This window comes from Oncorhynchus masou, chromosome 17 (assembly GCF_036934945.1).
Source record: "Oncorhynchus masou masou isolate Uvic2021 chromosome 17, UVic_Omas_1.1, whole genome shotgun sequence".
NCBI classification, from domain to species: domain Eukaryota; kingdom Metazoa; phylum Chordata; class Actinopteri; order Salmoniformes; family Salmonidae; genus Oncorhynchus; species Oncorhynchus masou.
Genome location: NC_088228.1, coordinates 19,084,664 through 19,109,957, shown reverse-complemented (window position 1 = coordinate 19,109,957; position 25,294 = coordinate 19,084,664).

Below are 25,294 nucleotides of genomic sequence, written 5' to 3'. Positions count from 1 at the left end.
ACACAGAGGATGAAACGTTTTTCTCTTTAACCATGGCTTGTTCGGTGTCACACTGTCACACTGAATAAACTAATTAAATATTTATGCATTTAATTCATTTCCATCCACTTCATCATACTCCATGCTGCTTCCTCCTTTCTTTAAATCATTCTCTAACATTTAACACATTGTAGGTGTCCACGGAATGGAATGAGATGCTTGTGTTCTTCAGAGTGCTCTGAATGACAATGAGAAGTTCACTTCTGCTTTTCTGGCTTCTCAGAAACAGAATTAAAATGAAACATGTGGAACTGAAAACTGGTTGACAAGAACGAAAATGTTACACGCACACACATAGGCACGCACACACAGGCACACACAGGCACACACAGGCACACACATAGGCACACACAGGCCCACACACACAGGCACACACAGGCACACACAGGCACACACATAGGCATGCACACACAGGCACGCACACACAGGCATACACAGGCACACACAGGCATGCACACAGAAACAAACACCCTTTTTACATTTTAAACTCTGAAATGTAAGCCATTAGCCAGCCTGTGGAGAAGACTACAGTTGTGTTTTCTTACATATAATCTCTGGACTGACTCTATGATACTGGTTCCTATGGGACATGAAGCCCCATACACTGATGTTGCACTTTTGATTATATTTTTCTGTGCACAGAACTGCTATATACAGAATCAGATAAACAAAAGCAAGCATATGTGGTCTCATGGCCAAATTTCGTCTACTCAGAATATTAGCATATTTTTCATCTTAGTTTTTGATATTCTCACTGTTCCGTAGATTCCTGAATCATTAAATATTGTAAAACATCCCCTGATGCCTTTCCCACTCTGTACAAAGACTGGTTTGAAATAACACTGGTGTCAGTTCCTGGGAGAGTTAGACAGATGCCATGCAGAAGAATACAATGTATCTGAGGTGATAGCAAAGCCATCAAAGCCAGGGACAGACTCATGATGATGGAGTAGAGAAAAGAAAAGAAGACACAAATTCCACTGGCACTATAAGGCCCCCAAAACATACCACAGAAACGGCCCCTAAACATAATAGAATGACAGAAATCCAAATCCCAATACCACTCCAAGGCCCCCAAAACATACCACAGAAACACAGAAATCCAATAATTGAGGGCTTCATATTTCTCAAAAAAAACTGAATGTGCTTGTGGAAATTATGACAGACACAGACATACGGGCTCAGTGGGAACACAGTTGGTATTTAGGCCCATCTCCAGACCCTGAGGTGAATATAGTGATTTTCTCTTTGAAGCACCCGAGCACATACCTAGGGTACGTAGCTACCTGCTCTCTCTCTCTCTCTGGTCGGGCTGAGAACACAGGTGGCAGTCAGACATTTAGCTCCCAGCACATTTGGATCAGATTGATTCTCTTGCTTCAATTGGAACAATGATTTGCAGGTGTTGCTCTAAGACGGGGGTTAGGGGTATATCTTTTGTTCTTTAGCTTTTGCTCTCTCTCTGTCTCTCTCGCTCTCTCTCCTCTCTCGATCTCTCAATCACAACAGGCGTACAACTGTTAAACGGTGCCCTCCAGTGTGTACAAAAACCACACCACCATGTTTCCAGATACAGTGCCTTCAGAAACTATTCATACCACTTTACTTTTTCCACATCTTGTTGCTTTACAGCCTGAATTCAAAATTGTATAAATTGATTCTAACCCATTTACACACAATACCCCATAATAACAAAGTTAAACATTTTTTTAAAAATAAAATACAGAAATATCTCAGCCCTGAGTCAATACATTGTAGAAGCACCTTTGGTAGAGCTTTGACCACCTGGATTGTACAATATTTGCCCATTAATCTTTTTAAAATGATGACTAATTACTGATCAAAGCTTGACAGCCATTTTCAATTCTTGCCGTAAATTTCAAGCTGATTTAAGTCAAAGCTGTAACTAGACCACTCAGAAACATTCAATGCCATCTTGGTAAGCAACTTCAGTGTATATTTAGCCTTGTGTTTTAGGTTATTGTCCTTCTGGAAGGTGAATTCATCTCCCAGTAGCTGTTGGAAAGCAGACTGAACCAGGTTTTCCTCTAGGATTTTCCCTGTGCTTATAGCTGTATTACAGTTATTTTTATCCTAAAAAAAACATTGCCTCTGACAGGCATACCCATAATATGATTCAGCCACCACCATGCTTGAAAATATGAAGAGTGGTACTCAGTGATGTGTTGTAGTGTTGTATTTGTATTTTTTGCAGTATTACGTTAGTGCATTGTTGCAAACAGGATGCATGTTTTGGAATAGTTGTATTCTGTACAGGTTTTCTTCTTGTCACTCAGTCGTTTAGGTTAGTATTGTGGAGTAACTACAATGTTTTCTCATACCACAACTATTAAACTCCGTAACTGTTTTAAAATCACCATTGGCCTCATGATCAAATCCCGGAGCAGTTTCCTTCCTCTCTGTCAACTGAGTTAGAAAGGAAGCCTGTATCTTTGGGTGTTATACACCATCCAAAGCCTAATTATTAACTTCACCATGCTCAAAGGGATATTCAGCATTTTTTATTTTTACACATATACCAATCTGTGACCTTCTTTGCAAAACCTCCCTGGTCCTAATCTGTACTTGAAATTCACTGTGGGGGGTACAGAGATGGGGTACAGAGATGGGGTAGTTATTCAAAAATCATGTTAGCCACTATTATTGAACACGGAATGAGTCCATGCAACTTATTATGTGACTTGTTAAGCACATTTTTACTCTTGAACTTTTTAAGCTTGCATTTATATGTTTGTAATTTAGAGACGCTCTCATCCAGAGCGACTTACAGTTAGTTCCTTCCTCTTAAGATAGCTAGGTGGGACAGCCACATATCACAGTAAGAACATTTTTCCTCGATAAAGTAGCTATCAGCAAAGGCAGAGCTAGTAAAAAGAAAAGATGCAAGTGGTAGTTCACAAAAGGCTTTTTTTCCTTTTTGGGGGAGGTGGGGGGTGGGAATGGTTGAGCATCAGGCAGGCTGCAGAATTCTGGATAAGTTGCAAGGGTTTGATGGCACAAGCGGGGACCCCAGTCAACAGCGAGTTGCAGTAGTCCAGACGGGAGATGACAAGTGCCTGGATTAGGACCTGAGCTGCTTCCTGTGTGAGGTAGGGTCGTACTCTATGGATGTTGCAGAGAAAGACAGGGTGTTGTAGAGGGTCATGCCAAGGTTCTTTGCACTCTGGGAGGGGGACACTGTGGAGTTGTCAACCGTGATGGAGAGGTCTTTGAGCAGGCAGGCCTTACCCGGGAGGAAGCGCAGCTCCTTCTTGTCGAGATTGAGCTTGAGGTGATGGGCTGACATCCAAGCTGAGATATCTGCCAGGCATGCAGAGATGTGTGTCACCATCTGGGTGTCAGAAGGGGGGAGGAGAAAAGTTGTTGAGTGTTATCCGAATAGCAATGATAGGAGAGTCCATGAGAGGATATGATGTAGGTGAGTGACTTGGTGTATAGAAAGAAGAGGAGAGGGCCAAGAACCAAGTCCTGGGGGACACCAGTCATGAGAGTACATGGTGCAGACACAGATCCTCTCCATGTCAGTGTACAGAGCCTGACAAACTCAGCCTTGAGAGGGTGGAGAGGAGGATCTGATGGCTTACATTGTCGAAGGCAGTGGATAGATCTAGGAGCATTTAAACAGATGATACAGATTTAGTTTTGGCAGTGCGGAGAGCCTCCGTAACACAGAGAAGAGCAGTCTCGGTTGAGTGACCCGTCTTGAAGCCTGACTGATTAAGGGTAAAGAAGATCGTTCTGAGAGAGCTAGCGAGGGAGTTGATCAGAGACAGCATGCTCAAGTGTTTTATAAAGAAAAGAAAGGGATACTAGTCTGTAATTTTGGACGTCAGCGGAGTCAAGTGTTGGTTTCTTGAGGTGGGGAGTAACTTGTTTTGAAGTCAAAGGGGACGCAGCCAGTTGTCAGGGAAGAGTTGATGAGGAAAGTGAAGAATAGGAGAGGTGTCTAGAGATGGTCTGAAGAAGGGAGGAGGGGGATGGGGTCGACCAGGCAGGTTGTCAGGAGGCCTGACCTCACTAGCTGCAGGATTTCTTCTGGAAAGAGAGGGGAGAAAGAGCTAGGGTAGTTCTGTGTGAGTGGGACTCAATAGGCTAAGTGGATGAGGAGCAGATGTTGTCAACCTTCTTTTAAATGTGGTTGACAAAGTCGTCCGCAGAGATAGAGGAGGTGGAGGATTAAGGAGGGAGGAGAAGGTGCGAAATAGTTTCCTAGCGTTAGAGACAGAAGCTTGACATTTAGAGTGATAGAAAGTGGCTTTAGCAGCAGATACAGAGGAAGAGAAGGTAGAGAGGAGGAAGAGAAAGGATGATAGGTCCTCTGGAAGTTTAGTTTTCCTCAATTTTTGCTCAGCTGCCTGCAGCCCTGTTCTGTAAGCTCACAATGAGTCAGCCACGGAGCTGAAAGGGAGTGATGATCTGGTCGAGAGGAAAGGCGACAGTGCATGTCATAGGATGCGGAAAGGGAGGAGAGTAGGGTTGAAGAGGCAGAATCAGGAGACATGAGGAAGAAGGATTTAGCAGAAGGGAGAGATGATAAGATAGAAGAGGAGAGAGTATTGGGAGAGAGAATGAGCGAAGATTGCAATGGCTCATGACCATCTGGGTTGGGGCTGAGTGGCTAAGGTTGGAGGAAAGGGAGTCAGAAAAGGAAACAAAGTAGTGATCAGAGGCCAGGAAGGGGGTTGCAGTGAGATTAGTAGGCGAACAGCCTCTCTTAAAGATGAGGTCAAGCGTATTTCCTACTTATGAACGGGAGTATACTGGGAAAGGGTGAGATCAAACGAGTCAAGGAGGGGAAAGAGAGAGTTGGAAAGAAATGAATTGAAGGCAGACGTTGGGAGGTTGAAGATGAAGAGCTGTGAGACATCAGGAAATGAGTTTATCAAGGTGTCAAGCTCAATGAGGAAATCTCTAAGGGCACCTGATGGGCGATAGATGACAATGTTAAGTGTGAGTGGACAAGTGACAGTGACAACATGGATTTCAAATGAGGAGATGGACAGTTGAGAGACGGAGAAAAGGGAAAATCTCCACTTAGGACAAATGAGTAGCCTTGTGTCACCACCATAACGACCAAATGCTCTTGGACTATGAGAGAAAACGTAGTCCAATGAAGAGAGAGCAGCTGGAGTGGCAATGTTTTCTGGGGTTCCCCATGTCTCCGTTAGGGCCAAAAAGTCAAGAGACTGAAGGGGAGAATAGGCTGAGATGAACTCGGCAGTTCCAAATGTTGCCAGAGACCTGGAATTCCACATGGGTTGTGCACGCAGGCTATACTAAATTAGAAGGGGTGTGGGCCGTCCGTAAAGTCCACAGGGATAGGAGCGAACTAGGATAGAAAACACACACATAGTTCCCAAAGCTACAAAAGAGCAAAATAAGATCATGTGAAAATAACTATAGTAGGTAAGACACTGAAGTGAGAGAGTGGTGTGGAGCCTTCCTCTCTTTCCTTCCTCGAACATCTCCGCAGAACTGTCTTTGTTTTGCAACGTGACCGTCGCTTAAAGCTGCCGCTGAGAAAACAGGCTGTAATACTCATCCTAATTTCTAATTGACTTGCAGAGGTGAAGAGCACACCTCCTGGTACTCATTGCTGGTCGCCTAGGAGAGGAGAAACCACTCCCCCTCCAATACAGCCACTGATTACCAAAACAATAACAGTCCTAAATTGCCCTGTCCTTTAATCCTGGTTGATGTGTCCACAATCATCTGCAAATGAATAGCAGTCAGAAGTTCACACACCAAGTACTGGGAAGACAGGCAACACATAAAGAAGATGGCTCTAGTTAGCAAAAATACAATACTAGACAACAACCAATAAAGACAAAATATATACGCATACACTCCTGGAGAGTGCTCTAGCTATATTGAAGGGGTTGAAGACTTATTGCCTCAAGACATTTCAGCTTTACATTTTTTATTCATTTAAAAAAAAATCCACTTTGACATTATGGGGTATTGTGTGTATATCAGTGACACAAAATCTCAATTTAATCTATTTCAGGCTGTAACACAAAATATGGAAGAAGTAAACAGGTTTGGATTCTTTCTGAAGGCCCTGTATTATACAAGACAGCAATGTGCTACTTTCACAGAATCACAGATGCCAAGGTATTTTTACCTTTGAAAAAAACCCATCTGCTTTCATTAATTTTTTTCGATAATCATATATACCAGACAATATCACCAGTAGAAGTAGCAGTAGAAGCCAGACAAGAACTGGAGAGCAGGCTCTCTCTCCATATAGCAGTGAGTAGCTAGCTTCGAGTGCCCTACACAGTCTGAACTGCCACGTGTCATTCCAAACATCTAAAGGGGCAACTTCTAATCTGATTTCGTCTCATAGAAAGGCATTATAACTAATCAGATTACATTACTCAGCAGCACTCTCCACTCCCATTTATGGGCGGTGATGGCCTGTCTGAAATTTAACCCACCACTTACTGTATAAAGAGATCAAATGAGAGATAGATAGAGACAGAGAGAGAGAATGAGAGACAGATAGAGAGAGAGAAAGATAGAAGAATTGGGTTTGAGGGGGGGCATTCACCTGCAATTTCAAGATATGTGTTTGCTGTTATACCTTTTCCTGTGCTGCACTCTTTATACTCTGTTTAAACCTCATCTCCTCACCTAAAGACAAGTGTGACATTCAAAGGGAAGCTTAGAGAAATAAAGCCAACGAGACTTCCCTTTGTCCCTACAGTAGGTCTTGTTTCCACTGTGTCATGACCGGCCTCTGGTCCTCCCAGCTGTGTTGGGTCCCCGTCCCTCAGAGTCAGACAGCTGGCCCGGGGTGAGGTCACTGTGCTGGGGCCATGGGAACACAGATCCTCCCCTCTCTGTGACACCTGTCTGGAGGAGCTCCAGAGTGATGCACTCTGGGACCCTCGGTCCCAGCCAGCTTTGTGGCCAAGCAACCTGACATCCAGAGGTGTTGACCTAGGGTCCCAAATGGCACCCTATTCCTTAGAGCACTACTTTTGACCAGGGTCCAAAGGGCTCTGGTCAAAAGCAGTGTACCATATTGGGAATATGGTGTCATTTGGGACTCAGGCCTTAATGTTCCCATCCTTCACCCCTTCCTCCACAGAGGCTCCATCCTCCATCCTCCACATAGTCATTCCTTCACATTTCTGTTTCCGCATGATGACAACTCTGCTTTCCTTCATCATGGAACCATAATTCACTTTCACACTATACATATTCATTAGCCCGTGCATGTTGTCATTTAATTCCAAATGACTTCAATTTAATTAGCATAATTAAACATTATCTACGATAATTCCCCAACCAAGTACCCCCCTGAGAATTTGCAGGCATGTTCTAATATATGTTTGTGTCTGGAAAAGCATGATTGATAATATAATTATGCTTGAGACAATCACAGTTGCACATTATTAATAGGGGTTGTTAATGGCACGACCACACGTAAACGAGCCTGTCCACACAAAACAAATGTTGCCGTCATGGGAACTCATATCATGCATAGCGTAACCCATGATTAAGAGGACCAGGTGTTTTTAGTGAATGTTTGACCTGACCAGGAAAACATTCTCTATCCCTTTCTTCTCAAAACATGTCGGAAAAGAAGGTCTGAGGAACCTTCTTCTCCTCCAATATGGTTGAGAAAGATGCAAAGAGATAGGATGCGAAGAATCGAGGAAAGAAGAATTGAGAACACACTCTAAAGGCAGAGTGACCAGGGGAACCATAGAGGGAGGGAGCAGACACTGTGAGTCTTAAGGGTGTGTTTCCATGTCCACAATACACACCACAAATAGAGGTCCAACAGACCAAATTCATTTCATGCCTCTGACAATATGTTTTCACAGAGTTGGATACTTTCGACAGGCATAAAGCGTTTTGCTGCACGTGATATACATTGAGTGTACAAAACATTAAGGACACCTGCTCTTTCCATCACAGAGACTGACCAGTTGATTCCAGGTGAAAGCTATGATCCCTTATTGATGTCACTAGTTAAATCCAATTCAATCAGTGAAGATGAAGGGGAGGAGACAGGTTAAAGAAGGATTTGTAAGCCTTAAGACAATTGATACATGAATTGTGTATGTGTGCCATTCACAACTGTGGAAAGCATTGGACTCAACATGGGCCAGGATCCCTGTGGATCACTTTCGACACCTTGTAGAGCCCTGACGATTTGAGACTATATATACTGTATAATGTATATACTGTACATAGTGTATATTATACCATCTATAGCACCTTGCCTATGCCGCTCGGCTATCGTTCATCCATGTAAATACATGTACATATTCTCATTCACCCCTTCAGATTTGTGTGTATTAGGTAGTTGTTGGGGAATTGATAGATTACTTGTTAGATATTGCTGCACTGTCGGAACTAGAAGCACAAGTATTTTGCTACACTCGCATTAACATCTGCTCACCATGTGTATGTGACAAATACATTTGATATTGTTTGATTTGACTATTCTGAGGGCAAAAGGGGGGGGGGGGTGCAACTCAATATTAGGAAGGTGTTATTATTATTTTGTACACTCAGTGTGTGTTTCATTCTTGTGACGTGTGTGGTATGTATGAGTGGTGTGGAGTCTGGTGCAGAGAGTGGACGTGGAGATGACCTGCACAGCTTCTGCCTGCATCCCAATTGGCACCCCTTTCCCCATGTTGTGCACTACTTTTGAACAGAGTCCATAGGGCTCTGGTCAAATGTAGTGCACTATATAGGGAATAGGGTGCCATTTGACACATTGACTCTGTCTTCAGACAGGGAAGAATCAGAGAAATTACTCTAAAGACCGCCTGGATATACGCATGGATCCTTATGTAATTGCTCTCTGTGCGTCAATCAATGAAGTCTTCATCTGCGAACGGGGCCCAGTATTACATTTTTGAGTCAGTTCTTTGGCACCTGATGTGAATGTTGAATGATGGAAAGAAAATCTCAGCACAATGAGAAGAGTCTTTGCTGTAGGGCTGTAGGGCTGTAGGACAATGCAGCAAAGCAGAGGTTGGGCCAAGCACACTTTTGGAAAATGTTCTTTAACATTCTTTGACTAGATGAGGGATGAAGAGATATTCAGCCATACTTGAACGACAATGGAGGCTGATTTAAGAAATGCTTTATTATTATTAAAACCAATGTGTTTCAGAGTGATGCCTTCATCAGGGGTTTAGATGAGTGATGGATCTCCTCCTCTACTGAAACATGCTGCAACCTTCCTGCAATGTGTGTCTATTTGACCAACAGTGAAGTAAGCTGTAGGCTAACTGTCATAGTGGATGACTGACGTTACTGTTATACAATAGTTCAGCATAGAGGTTATGTGTCACAGGAGCTAGAAACAGCTTACAGGTGATGTGTAGAGGAACAGGTTGTTAAGGTTGGTGCCACCACAAGGCTCGCCATAATAACAGTCATCATTTTGAAAGGACATCCCATCACTGTCATATTATTTGGCAAAAGAAAGGTCAAATGTACTGTATAGTGTCTGTCATTCTCCTACATGTCCTCATCCATAGTTTTTTTTCACAGAGAATACATTTATAGTCGTTATGAAGTCAGCAAGCACCATCCCATTTCCACTAAGTTTAACATCATTACACTCCTTGTTTGGAGAGTGTATGGCCCTCTAATAACTACAGCTCACTTTTCAATTACTTGAGTCACAGGGTGGCCATAATATCATATTAATAATACCATAATGATTGACTATCTAATACGCATATACACAATGAGAAAGGGAATAACTTCTAAGTATTGTTTCTGTTGTTAGAAACAGGTAAGATTAGAATCTCTGCAACATTTTATGTTTTTAATATAATTTGATCCCTGAGAAATTAAGCTAATAGATTACATCCAATTTGGCCATTTTAATTTATAGGATTGATATGATATTCAAAACATGTAGTAATAGCAGGAACAGCACCATCTAGTGGCCAGAACCTGGTAATATCAGGATGAGGATGGGACATAAACAATTTCAATGACTCATTCCTCTGAACAGGAAGTAAAAAAACATCACCAAATTCACTAAGACTGCACTGAAAATGAACTCATTGTCAGAAAACAGTTTGTCCCAAATCAGATGTTAGGTACTATATTTATTGAATATTAATATGGCCAATTTGGGTGCAATCAAATAGCTTTATTTATCAGAGATCAAATTATATTTCAGCAAAATAATTGCAGGAATGCTCATCTTATCTGTTTCTAACTACATGGTGGGTGTAATGTTTTGCTGAAATGACATGGAATGACCCCAACGTAAGAGATGGAAACATGCTCATCAGTGAAACTAAGCAAAGTTCGTTAGAAAAGCATTACATAAACATCTATTTGTTTTGCACGTTGAAAAGATCCCATAATATTAATCAAGCCCTCTCAGTGAAATTAAATCTTTATTTTAGAATTAATAACTAAATGTGTTATTTTAAAACACTTATTCCCGGTCATAAAGGAAGCCAAAGAGTATATTGTATATTGCTGGTCCCCAAATGGCACCCTGTTCCTTATATGGTGCACTATGATTGACCAGTGCTGACCAGACCCCATAAAAGTAGTGCACTTCATAGGGAATAGGGTACCATTTGAGACGTAGTCGATAATTAAGAGACATTAACAACTACCAGACTGCCTCAATTACTGTTAGTGCTGCTATGTAACTATATTAAATTATGGTGTTAGTTATGGAAAATGCATGCAAATGTTTGGATGTGAGAGTTTCAGCAGGAGTGACTTGAGTGTTAAATTTAGTAATGCTATTCTGCCGTATCGTTCTATCCATCTCTCTCTTTTTCGCTCCCTCTCTCTTTCTCTCCATATGTTGAAGTTTACATACACTTAGGTTGGAGTCAATAAAACTCATTTTTCAACCACTCCACAAATTTCTTGTTAACAAACTATAGTTTTGGCAAGTCGGTTAGGACATCTACTTTGTGCATGACGCAATACATTTTTCCAACAATTGCTTGCAGACAGATTATTTCATTTATAATTCACTGTATCACAATTCCAGTGGGTCACAAGTTTACATACAATAAGTTGACTGTGCCTTTAAACAGCTTGGAAAATTCCAGAATATGATGTCATAGCTTTAGAAGCTTCTAAGAGGCAAATTGACATCATTTGAGTCAATTGGAGGTGTACCTGTGGATGTATTTCAAGGCCTACCTTCAAACTCAGTGTCTCTTTGCTAGACATCATGAGAAAATTAAAAGAAATCAGCCAAGATCTCAGAAAAAAATAGCAGACCTCCACAAGTCTGGTTCACCCTTGGGAGCAATTTCCAAACGGCTGAAAGTACCACGTTCATCTGTACAAACAATAGTACGCAAGTATAAACACCATGGGACCACGCAGCCGTCATACCGCTCAGGAAGGAGACGCGTTCTGTCTCCTACAGATGAACGTACTTTGGTGCGAAAAGTGCAAATTATTCCCAGAACAACAGCAAAGGACCTTGTGAAGATGCTAGAGGAAACAGGTACACAAGTATCTATAGCCACAGTAAAACGAGTCCTATATCGACATAACCTGAAAGATCGCTCAGCAAGGAAGAAGCCACTGCTCCAAAACCGCCATAAAAAAGCCAGACTACGGTTTGCAACTGCACATGGGGACAAAGATCGTACTTTTTGGAGAAATGTCCTCTGGTCTGATGAAACAAAAATAGAACTGTTTTGCCATAATGACCAGCATTATGTTTGGAGGAAAAAGGGTGAGGCTTGCAAGCCGAAGAACACCATCCCAACCGTGAAGCACGGGGGTGGCAGCATCATGTTGTGGGGGTGCTTTGCGGCAGGAGGGACTGGTGCGCTTCACAAAATAGATGGCATCATGAGGTAGGAAAATTATGTGGATATATTGAAGCAACATCTCAAGACATCAGTCAGGAAGTTAAAGCTTGGTCACAAATGGGTTGCAAATGACCCCAAGCATACTTCCAAAGTTGTGGCAAAATGGCTTAAGGACAACAAAGTCAAGGTATTGGAGTGGCCATCACAAAGCCCTGACCTCAATCATATAGAAACATTTTGGGCAGAACTGAAAAAACGTGTGCGACCAAGGAGGCCTTACAAACCTGACTCAGTTACACTAGCTCTGTTAAATGGAATGGGCCAAATTTCACCCAACTTATTGTGGGAAGCTTGTGGAAGGCTACCCGAAACGAAGTTAAACAATTTAACGGCAATGCTACCAAATACTAATCGAGTATATGTAAACTTCTGACCCACTGGGAATGTGATGAAAGAAATAAAAGCTGAAATAAATAATTCTCTCTACTATTCTTCTGACATTTCACATTCTTAAAATAAAGTGGTGATCCTAACTGACCTAAGACAGGGAATCTTTACTTGGATTAAATGTCAGGAATTGTGAAAAACTGAGTTTAAATGTATTTGGCTAAGGTGTATGTAAACCTCCGACTTCAACTGTAACTCTTCTGAATACAGAGTGTGGTTAACAAATAATGTTAACAAATAATGTTTGCATCCCAAATGGCACCATATTCCCTATACAGTAGACCTATACAGAGCCTATAAGACCTGGTCAAAAGTAGCATTCTACTTAAGGTTCCATTTGGGATGCGACCAAGAATGAATGTTATTATGAGGGTTTAGAACATATTTTAAAGAAACATGGTTATGCCCAGGACAGAGTGGACAGAAATAAATGAGTGCTGCTGTGTTTTAGTCATTACCAGATGGAGAAACAAGAATTTCCCCATTTTAAACGTGACTCTCAGTGCTACCTGGCTTGTTTTAGTCAGTGAACACCTGCTTGTATTGGAGTGCCCTCTGGTGGTTGATTATATACCTCTCATCTCTTGTGACATAACAGCCAATGGAGGGTCTGGCTGGAAATGACAGTAAAAATAAACAAATCATATTAAATTATATTAAATTAATATGACTGATTAATATCAAATATATGTAATATCACATATATGTCAATTTGGAAGACCAAATAAAGGCAAACAAATAAACAAATAACAAACAAATAAATTCTTTCATCTGTTTATGTATGCAAATATTCCGACCTTGGACATACAAAAAAATGTGATCATATCAATCTTCATACAGTTAAAAAATGATTTTGAACAATTCAGTCACTTGGATGGAAATCTCTTATTATCTTTGACCTATATGTTGCTTTTTCAAAACAATGTTGCCTGCTACAATGACTGTTCAGGCAGTCCTAGCCTCTGGATGTAGAATAGAGGAAAAGGTCAAAGGCCTACATGGCAGACAAATGGTCAGACAAGCAAAGGTGAACAACAAGAGATGATTTATTCTTTGGTTTATTTGACCCACACACTCCGTCAGGTGGTTGAATAATAAGTATGGTTAACAACTCTTTAAACATCTCTTAGATTTACTATTCAAGTTTGTAGCTTTTGACAATGCATTAAACACCCCTAAACAACAGGTGGCGCCACCAAACCACAGCAGCCATAGGTCGGTGGAGGAATTCACACAAAACTACCGTTCATCTCTTTCACATCTAAGACCAAACACCATCACTGGTAAACTTTTAAAAAGAACCAAAGTAAATTCCCTTAAAATGTTCTACTTTCTTCCCCTAGATAACCATCCCAGCAGTAGCACTACTTAGGATACATCCCAAATGGCACACAATTCCATTTAGAGTGGTGGTTCTGTTAAAAAGTAGTACACTATATATAGGGATAGCGTGCAATTTGGAATATGGCCTATCCCCGACAGTCTGACAGGCCGATCATCCAGGGCTCATTAGTCGGCCTCAGAGGTCCAGGGAGCTGCCTGGCAATGCCACAGCCTGTCTCCTTCCTTCTCCCTGTCAGCCAGGCCAGCTACTTGTCAGCACTCAGACAGCCCTGAGACAGGGTTAGCGTCCCAAATGGAACCCTATTCCCTACATAGTGCACTACATTTGAACAGAGCCAATAGTCCACTATATAATGAATTAGTTGCCATTTGGGACACAGACACAGAGGCCTTGGATCCGAGTCCCAAAATGCACCCTATTCCCTACATAGTGCACTTCTTTTGATCGAGCCCATAGGAAACATGGTGCCATTTGGGATGCAATCAGGTCCTGGGAGAGGAGAGTGCACTAAAGGGACACCATCTCCTCTACCTAATGAACTCCAGGCCAGCAGGTTTATGACGCATGGCAGGGAGGGAGGCCAGAGATGGGAAAACCAGTGTCGCCATCTCTGGAGTACCTGTTCCAAATAGCACCCTATTCCCTATAGAGTGTACTACTTTAAGCCAGAGCTCTGTTCCTAGTCAAGTGCTCTACATAGGGAAAGGGGTTCCATTTGGGATGCACACCGGGACTAGATGTGCAGAGTTCGTAATATTCTACAGCTATATCAACAATCTTGTTTAAAATCTTTGTCTCTATGGTGCTGGGTTATCGATTTATCTGGCAAAGTCACCAAGAACTGCTGAGAGATATTTAGTGATAATGAGATGCCATTGCAGTTGATTTCAGAGGATATGATTTGTGCTCTATTCTTTTCAAGTGGTGATTCATTTCTGTCATCCAAGAGGCAGATAAATGCATGTAATCCCAAGAGAGCGCTCATAAAAAGAACACACTGTATGCAAGAGAAAATATAAAGACGAGTAATGATCTGTGATCTGGATGACTAAATACAAATAAGGTAAGAGTATGCCCTGGTTTTTTAAGATACATATTGTCCGTCTGTTGAAAGCACACAAATTACTTTACCTCGGTTATGGCTGTGTCGGCAGATTCAAATCCAAATGAACACTGGCCCACCATCATTTGGAGACACAGAGATAGGTGGATAGAGATAGGGAGAGAGAGAAAGAGAAAGTCAGAGAAAGACAGAGATAAAGAGAGAGAGAATGAGAAGGAGAGAGAGGGGGGAGAGGCAGAGAGAATCAGAGATAGAGAGAGTGAAAGTGAGAGAAAAATAGGCAAAGAGGGATGAGAGAAAGAGACAGGGGGAGAGAGAGAAAGAGAGAGGGAGAGAGCAAGAGAAAGACAGAGGGGTAGAAAGTGGTCGTGAAAAGAAAGAGAGGTGGCTTCTGTTTGAAGCATGATAAATGGTCCTCGTAAATGTGTTTAATTTAAGAGCAGAGGTCTCAGGTGGGCTAGCTATATGTTAACAATTGTCTGGCAGAGTGAGCACTGTCTGAAAAGAATGTGCCTGTCTCCATGGGTGCCCGCCAAGCTCATTCATCAACAGTCTGGCTGGCCGTCCACCTCACCTCCCTTCCTCTCCACAGTAAATCCACCAGACGCTAGAAACATCCACCAAGACAAGCCTAAGGAGCAGTCACTGGCACCGCTCTGTGTGTGTGTGTGTGTGTGTGTGTGTGTGTGTGTGTGTGTGTGTGTGTGTGTGTGTGTGTGTGTGTGTGTGTGTGTGTGTGTGTGTGTGAGTGCATACATTATGTGTTGATGACGGTTCAGAAGACAAGAGGAGAGCTGTTGACATAACAGTGAGAGGTCAGTCTCGGTCTGGGATATGGATCATGAGGGACTCTCTCAGTCCCAGGCTAGGTTATCCCTCCCTGCTAGGGAACCCCGGTCACACCCCAAATGGCACCCTATTCCCTTTATAGTACACTACATTTGACCTGAGCATTATGGGCATTGGTCAAAAGTAATGCACTATATAGGGAATAGGGTGCATTTGAGGCACAGACCCTGTCTGCTCTGGCCAGAGCACAGCCACCATGGCTGATAAGCAAACGTAACAAATGTTCTCAGGTTTCCAGCTGGGTTACCAGCAGCAGGGCATCCACAGACAGCAGCACAGTGGCATGACAGGCAGTCATCAGGCATCTATAGATCTGCAGGACTGTTATAGAAGGGTGCATGACAACGTTATGTGATTGTAAGTCTAAAATGCAATAAAATGATACAGGCATCTGTAGAATGTTATAATGTAGAACTGTTATGGATGTTATAGCACTTTGCAGTATTTAGTTTTTTTTATGTATCATATCTTACATTGTTAGCCCAGAAAATATTTTGTGTTATTACATACAGCTGAGAAGAACTTTTGCATATCAGAGTGGCGGTAACTCACCAACACTACCAGCATTTCAACCAGGAATTAGACTTTCCCGAAGCGGATCCTTTGTTCGCACCCCCCAGGGCGATTGAACAGATTCCAGAAGCCAACCCAAAGCAACGCTGGCAAAGGAGAGGTACTCGGAGCGGTCTTCTAGTCCGACTTAGGAGGCGCGCACACCACCCACCGCTTCCAAGTATATTACTCGCAAATGTTCAGTCCCTGGATAATATCGTTGATGAGCTCAGAGCGAGGACTTCTTTCCAGCGAGACATCCGTGATTGTAACATACCCTGTTCCACGGAAAACATGGCTCTCTCGGGATGTACTGTCAGAGTCGGTCCACCCAATTTGGTTCTCAGTTCATTGCACAGACATGAATAATTATCTCTCGGGGAAGAAGAAGGGAGGGGGTGTTTGTTTCATGATTAACAACTCATGGTGTAATAGTGTTAATATACAGGAACTCAAGTCCTTTTGTTCACCCGACCTAGAATACCTCACAATCAAATGCCGACCGTATTATCTCCCAAGATAATTTTCTTTGGTTATAGTCACAGTCGTGTATATTCCCCCTCAAGCTGATACCACGACGGCCCTCAAAGAACTTCACTGGACTTTATGAAAACTCGTGCTGCTAAAACACTTGACCAAGGTTACTCCAACTTCTGGGATGCATACTAGGCCCTCCCCTGACCTCAATTCGGCAAATCTGACCACGACTCCATTTGGCTCCTCTCTTCCTATAGGCAGAAACTCAATCAGGAAGTACCCGTGCTAAGGACTATCCAACGCTGGTCTGACCAATCGGAATCCATGCTTCAAGAATAGTTTTGATCACGCAGATTGAGATATTTTCTGGGAAGCTTCAGAGAATAACATTGACTTATATACTGACATGGTGACTGAGTTTATCAGGAAGTGCATAGGAGATGTTGTACCCACTGTGACTATTAAAACCTACCCTAATCATATACCATAGATAGATGGCAGCAATCACGCAAAACTGAAAGCATGAACCACTGCATTTAATCATGGCAAGGTGACTGGAAATATGGCAGAGTACAAAGAGTGTAGTTCTTCCCTCCGCAAGGCAATCAAACAGGCAAAACATCAGTATAGAGACAAAGTAGAGTCGCAATTCAACGGCTCAGACACAAGATGTATGTGGCTAGGGTCTACAAACAATCAAGGACGACAAAAGGGAAACCAGCCATGTCGTGGACACCAAGTCTTGCTTCCGGATAAGCTAAACACCTTCTTCGCCAGCATTGTGGATAACATAGTGCCACCGACATGGCCCGCTACCAAGGACTGTGTGCTCTCCTTCTCCATGGCCGAAGTGAGTAAGACGTTTAAGCGTGTTAACCCTTGCAAGGCTGCCGGCCCAGATGGCATCACTAGCCGCGTCCTCTTTGCATGCGCAGACCAGCTTGCTGGTGTGTTTACGGACATATTCAATCTCTCCCTATCCCAGTCTGCTGTCCCCACATGCTTCAAGATGGCCACCATTGTTCCTGTACCCAAGAAAGCAAAGGTAACGGAACTAAATGAACCTCTGAACACCTCCACTTCACTGATCCTGAACACTGGGGCTCACAAGGGTGCGAGCTCTGCCCCTTCCTGTACTCCCTGTTCACCCATAACTGAATGGCCAAGCACGCCTCCAACTCAATCATCAAGTCTGCAGACGACACAACAGTAGTAGGCTTGATTACTAACACTGACAAGAAAACCTACAGGGAGGAGGTGAGGGCTCTGGGAGTGTGGTAATATAACCTCTCACTCAACGTCAACAAAACAAAGGAGATGATCACGGACTTCAGGAAACAGCAGAGGGAGCACCCCCCTATCCACATTGACGGGATTGCAGTGGAGAAGGTGGAAAGCTACCTGCCCTCCAGGACACCTATAGCCCCTGTCACATGTCACAGGAAGGCCAAAAAATCATCAAGGACAACAACCACCCAAGCCACTGCCTGTTCACCCCCGCTATCATTCAGACAGCGAGGTCAGTACAGGTGCATAAATACTGGGAAAGAGAGACTGAAAAACAGCTTCTTTCTCAAGGCCATTCGACTGTTCAATAGCCATTACTAGCACATAGAGGCTGCTGCCTATATACGTAGACTTGAAATCACTGGCCACTTGAATAAACGGAACATTAGTCACTTTAATAATGTTTACATATTTTGCATTACTCATCTCATATGTACAGTTGAAGACGGTAGTTTACATACACCTTAGCCAAATACATTTAAATAGAGTTTTTCACAATTCCTGACATTTGATCCAAGCAACAATGTCCTGTCTTAGGTCCGTTAGGTTCACCACTTTATTTTAAGAATGTGAAATGCCAGATTAATAGGAGAGAATGATTTATTTCAGCTTTTATTTGTTTCATCACATTCCCAGTGGGTCAAAAGTTTACATACACTCAATTAGTATTTGGTAGCATTGCCATTAAATGGTTTAACTTATGTCAAATGTTTCGGGAAGCCTTCCACAAGCTTCCCACAATAAGTTGGGTGAATTTTGGCTAATTCCTCCTGACAGAGCTGGTGTAACTGAGTCAGGTTTGTAGGCCTCCTTGCTCACACGCGTTTTTTCAGTTCTACCCACGAATGTTCTACATGATTGAGGTCAGGACTTTGTGATGGCCACTCCAATACCTTGACTTTGTTATCCTTGGGGTCTGCTTGGGGTCATTGTCCATTTGGAAAACCCATTTGCGACCAAGCTTTAACTTCCTGACTGATGTCTTGAGATGTTGTTTCAATATATCCACATAATTTTCCTACCTCATAATGCCATCTATTTTGTGAAGTGCACTAGTCCTTCCTGCATCAAAGCACCACCACAACATGATGCTGCCACCCCCGTGCTTCACGGTTAGGATGGTGTTCTTCGGCTTGCAAGCCTCACCCTTTTTACTCCAAACATAACAACGGTCATTAAGGCCAAACCGTTCTATTTTTGTTCCATCAGACCAGAGGACATTTCTCCAAAAAGTACGATCTTAGTCCCCATGTTCAGTTGCAAACCGTAGTCTGGCTTTTTTATGGCGGTTTTGGAGCAGTGGCTTCTTCCTTGCTGAGCGATCTTTCAGGTTATGTCAATATAGAACTTGTTTTACTGTGGCTATAGATACTTGTGTCCCTGTTTCCTCCAGCAACTTCACAAGGCCCTTTGCTGTTGTTCTGGGATTGATTTGCACTTTTCGCACCAAAGTGCATTCATCTCTAGGAAACAGAACGCGTCTCCTTCCTGAGCGGCTGCGTGGTCCCATGGTGTTTATACTTGCGTACTATTGTTTGTACAGATGAATGTGGTACCTTCATTACATTTACATTTAAGTCATTTAGCAGACGCTCTTATCCAGAGCGACTTACAAATTGGTGAATTCACCTTCTGACATCCAAGCGTTTGGAATTTGCTCCAAGGATGATCCAGACTTGTGGAGGTCTACAATAATTTTTCTGAGGTCTTGGCTGTCTTCTTTTGATTTTCCCATGATGTCAAGCAAAGAGGCACTGAGTTTGAAGGTAGGCCTTGAAATACATCCACAGGTACACCTCCAATTGACTCAAATTATGTAAATTATCCTATCAGAAGCTTCTAAAGTCGTGATATAATTTTCTGGAATTTTCCAAGCTGTTTAAAGGCACTGTCAACTTAGTGTATGTAAACTTCTGACCCACTGGAATTGTGATACAGGGAATGATATGGGAAATAATCTGTCTGTAAACAATTGTTGGAAAAATGAATTGTGTCATGCACAAAGTAGATGTCCTAACTGACTTGCCAAAACTATAGTGTGTTAACAAGAAATTTGCGGAGTGGTTGAAGATTTAGTTTATATGACTCCAACTTAAGTGTATGTAAAATTCCGACTTCAACTGTATATACTGTATTCTATACTACTCTATCTTAGTCTATGTTGCTGTGATATTACTCTTCCATATATGTATATATTCTTAATTACATTCCTTTATTTAGATTTGTGTGTATTGGGTATATTTTTTGTAATTGTTAGATATTACTTGTTCGATATTACTGCTCTGCGGAGCTAGAAACACAAGCATTTCTGTCACGGCTGATTTCCTCCTCTTCGTCTGAAGAGTCCTATCTGGTGCAGAGAACACAGAGACAGAAAACAATCACCCACAAAGTAGCCACAGAATATGGCTGCCTAAATATGGTTCCCAATCAGAGACAATGATAGGCAGCTGCCTCTAATTGAGAACCAATCTAGGCAACCATAGACTTACAAAATACCTAGAAAGGAGACAGCCCCATAAACATACAAAAAACCCTAGACATGGAAAACCACATACAACACCCATGTCACACCCTGACCTAACCAAAATAACAAGGAAAACAAAGAATACTAAGGTCAGGGTGTGACAATTTCGCTACACCCGCAAGAGCATCTGCTAAACACGTGTATGTGACCAATAAAATTTGATTTGATTGCAATAATTAAAATTAAATCAAACTATGCAAAACTTTTGAAATAGTTGCTTGTCTTTAAAAAATCCATACAGTTTTACTACATGTTATGTAGTAAGGGGCTACCAGTAAGGGTGGCAAGTAGCCTTGTGCTTAGCGCGTTGGGCCAGCAACCGAAAGGTTGCTTGATCGAATCTCCGAGCCGATAAGGTAAAAAATCTGTCGTTCTGTCCCTGAATAAGACAGTTAACCCACTGTTCCTAGGCCGTCATTGAAAATAAGAATTTGTTCTTAACTTACTTGCCAAGTTAAATAAAGGTACACACATTTATATCACGTTTCAGATAAGACCCAGATGCAGACAACAACGAAGTAACAACAATTTATTTATCGAACTGGCGCAGGCAAAAAGCAGGTCAAGGGCAGGCATTGATCGGTAATCCAGATATCTGGGGCAAAGATACAGGACGGCTGGCAGGCTCAGGGTCAGGGCAGGCAAAGGTCAATAATCCAGAAAGGTGGGGCAAAGATACAGGACGGCTGGCAGGCTCAGGGTCAGGGCAGGCAAAGGTCAATAATCCAGAAAGGTGGGGCAAAGATGCAGGACGGCAGGCAGGCTCAGGGTCAGGGCAGGCAAAGGTCAATAATCCAGAAAGGTGGGGCAAAGGTATAGGACGGCAGGCAGGCTCTGGGTCAGGGCAGGCAGAATGGGCAACACCGGGAAAACTAGGAAACAGGAACAATCGAGATACAGGAGCAGAGGGAAAAACGCTGGTAGGCTTGACAAAACAAAACAAACTTGCAACAGACAAACAGAGAACACAGGTATAAATACACAGGGGATAATGGGGAAGATCAGGTTGTGACACATATTGTGAAATGGTTTTTGAGAGCATGATTGTGTCTTTTAAAAAATCCATACAGTTTTACTACATGTTATGTAGTAATGTACAGTATAGTGCAGTATCTTTCCCATTTCAGATCAACAATAGGAGCCAGTGTAATACTGTACCTGAAACTAGCATATGATATGAAGATGACTGTGCAAGATTCAAATGTAATTGAGCCATACTAGTCTACCGGAAAACTATAAAGTCTCAATTATGGTGAAAATATGGTCAAAGCCATAACATTGACGCAGGGTCAGATTCAAGGCAGAATTTATGATTTGCTTGATGTTGTTTAGACGTTAGTTAAACATGTTGCCTTCTCCATTTCATAACATGTTTACTTTGCTGGCTAGCTGGTTTCGGAACAGACTAAAATCGTTTGTCTCTCGGCCAACCAAAGACAAACATCTTTACCCAGTCTGCAATCTCTGGTATCTGATGTGGTTTCTGATCCAACTGGTGGCTCACCACCCGCATATGTAGCATGGCATACTATGGGTGCATCCCAAATAGCACCCTATTACCTATGTAGTGCATAATACGGACTTCATAGGGCTTTTGGCAAACGTAGTGCACTATATAGTGAATAGGATGCCATTTGGGATGCATCCTATGGTGCCATTTGGGATGCATCCACCCCATGCACACAATTACAAGGCCCTCCCTGGCCCTCCATAGTGCCTTATTAAAGGCTTCCTTTGTTTGGTTCTGGCCCACATGGCAGCCATGTGGAGCTGTTAGCTTTCTCTGCTGCGTTGCATTGCTATTCCAATGATGTTATAAGGAGCAACTATACCTAGACAAGATCCCACAAAGCACAAAGGGGAAATGGCTGCCTAAATATGATCCACAATCAGAGACAACGACAAACAGCTGCCTCTGATTGGGAACCATACCTGCCCAACATAGAAACATAATCACCTAGATGACCCACCCTCGTCACACCCCGACCTAACCAACATAGAGAACTAAAAGCTCTCTATGACAAATGAGAATTTGTTCTTAATTGACTTGCTTAGTTAAATAAAGGTTAAATAAATACAATATTGATGTTCAAGGAGACGGGGCTCCCATCAAAACATTAACCTGATAATTGACTGTCAGTGAGAAGATGGAAATGCCACAGGTACTAACACACACGGACGTAAGCAAACACACACACACACAAGTTGTGATATCACTGTAAGACAAAGCCTTGATGCAGCTACTGTATATTCTTACTTATTTGTGATATTCCCTAGACCCACTCCAATTTGCATACAGATCCACAGATGATGCAATCTCTATTGCACTCTACACTGCCCTTTCCCACCTGGACAAAAGGAACATCTATGTGAGAATGCTGCTCATTGACTACAGCTCAGCGTTCAATACAATAGTACCCTCAAAGCTCATCACCGAGCTAAGGAACCTGGGACTAAACACCTCCCTCTGCAACTGGATCCTGGACTTCCTGACAGGCCGCCCCCAGGTGGTGAGGGTAGGTAGCAACACATCTGTCACCATGATCCTTAACATTGGAGCCCCCCAGGGGTGCGTGCTCAATCCCCTCCTGTACTCACCGTTCACCCACGACTGCATGGCCAGGCACGACTCCAACACCATCATTAAGTTTGCTGACGACACAACAGTGGTAGGCCAGATCACCAGCAACAACGAGACAGCCTATAGGGAGGAGGTCAGACACCTGGCCGGGTGGGGCCAGAAAAACAACCTATCCCTCAACGTAACCAAGACTAAGGAGATGATTGTGGACTACAGGAAAAAGATCACCGAGCACGTCCCCATTCTCATCGATGGGGATGTAGTAGAGCAGGTTGAGAGCTTCAAATTCCTTGGTGTCCACATCAACAACAAACTAGATTGGTCCAAACACACAAAGACAGTCGTGAAGAGGGTACGACAAAGCCTATTCCCCTCAGGAAACTAAAAAGATTTGGCATGGGTCCTGAGATCCTCAAAAGGTTCTACAGCTGCAACATCGAGAGCATCCTGACCGTTTGCATCACTGCCTGGTACGGCAATTGCTCGGCCTCCGACCGCAAGGCACTTCAGAGGGTAGTGCGTACGGCCCAGTACATCACTGGGGCAAAGCTGCCTGCCATCCAGGACCTCTACACCAGGCAGTGTCAGAGGAAGGCCCTAAAATTTGTCAAAGACCCCAGCCACCCCAGTCATAGACTGTTCTCTCTCTACTACCGCATGGCAAGCGGTACCGGAGTGCCAAGTCTAGGACAAAAAGGCTTCTCAACAGTTTTTACCCCGAAGCCATAAGACTCCTGAACAGGTAACCAAATGGTTACCCGGACTATTTGCATTGTGTGCCCCCCCAACCCCTCTTTTACGCTGCTCTCTGTTTATCTTATATGCATAGTCACTTTAACTATACATTCATGTACATACTACCAAAATTGGCCCGATCCACCAGTGCTCCCGCACATTGGCTAACCGGGCTATCTATATTGTGTCCCACCACCCGCCAACCCCTCTTTTTACACTTCTGCTACTCTCTGTTCATCATATATATATATATATATGCACAGTCACTTTAACCATACCTACATGTACATACTACCCCAATAAGCCTGACTAACAGGTGTCTGTATATAGCCTTGCTACTCTTTTTTCAAATGTCTTTTTACTGTTGTTTTATTTCTTTACTTACCTACACACACACACACACACACACACACACACACACACTTGGTTAGAGCCTGTAAGTAAGCATTTCACTGTAAGGTTGTATTAGGCGCACGTGACAAATAAACTTTGATTTGATTTGATATTCCCATTTAATCCATCCATATAATATTGTACTTTTGGTAAGATTTTACTGTTGGTGTCCTTATGAATGCATTCATAGAGCCTTTATAAAGGCTACATAATGCGTTACAACATCAGCTATTGACAGCTATGAGCATTAACATACTTTTTCTTAATTAGCAGGAATCAGGAATGTTTAATCCAGAGGAGGAAAACCAACGGCTCCTGAATCAAATCGTTGGGAGACATGATACTTCCACTTGTTCAGTAGTTGAGTGCTCAGAATTTCCAGAATAGTTTTTTATACCTTCTTTACGTTTTTTTTTACCTCATGTCCATCAAAAATCACCATGTTATTATCTCAAAAATAATCCTTGAGGTTTGCATTGACCTTGTCCGGGAGAGTGGGACCTTCCATTTAGGAGGCCATGTGAGAAAGCTCAGGGTTCCACTAAGAGTTCTACCCAGCTGTGTCAGGCAAGGACAAGGACACAGTATCCAGAGGACAGAAACTCTCTCGAACGCTTTCCTTAATGGGCATTAGAATAAATATTTATACAATACCTACTCAGTCAATGGTTTTCTTTTAGGTTTACTATTTTCTACATTGTTGAATAATAATGAAGACATCAAAACTATGAAATAACACATATGGAATAACGTAGTAACCTAAAAAGTGTTCAAAGTACCTACCCTTTGCCTTGATGACAGCTTTGCACTCTTGGCATTCTCTCAACGAGCTTTATGAGGTCGTCACCTGGAATGCATTTCAATTAACAGGTGTGCCTTGTTAAAAGTTAATTTGTGGAATTTCTTTCCTTCTTAATGCACCTGAGCCAATCAGTTGTGTTGTGACAAGATAGGGTTGGTATACAGCTCTATTTAGTAAAAGATCAAGTCCATATTATGGAAAATACAGCTCAAATAAGCAAAGACAAATGACAGTCCACCATTACTTTAAGACATGAAGGTCAGTCAATCCGGAAAATTTCAAGGACTTTGAACGTTTCTTCAACTGCAGTTGCAAAAACCATCAAGCGCTATGATGAAACTGTCTGTCATGAGGACGGCCACAGGAAAGGAAGACCCAGAGTTA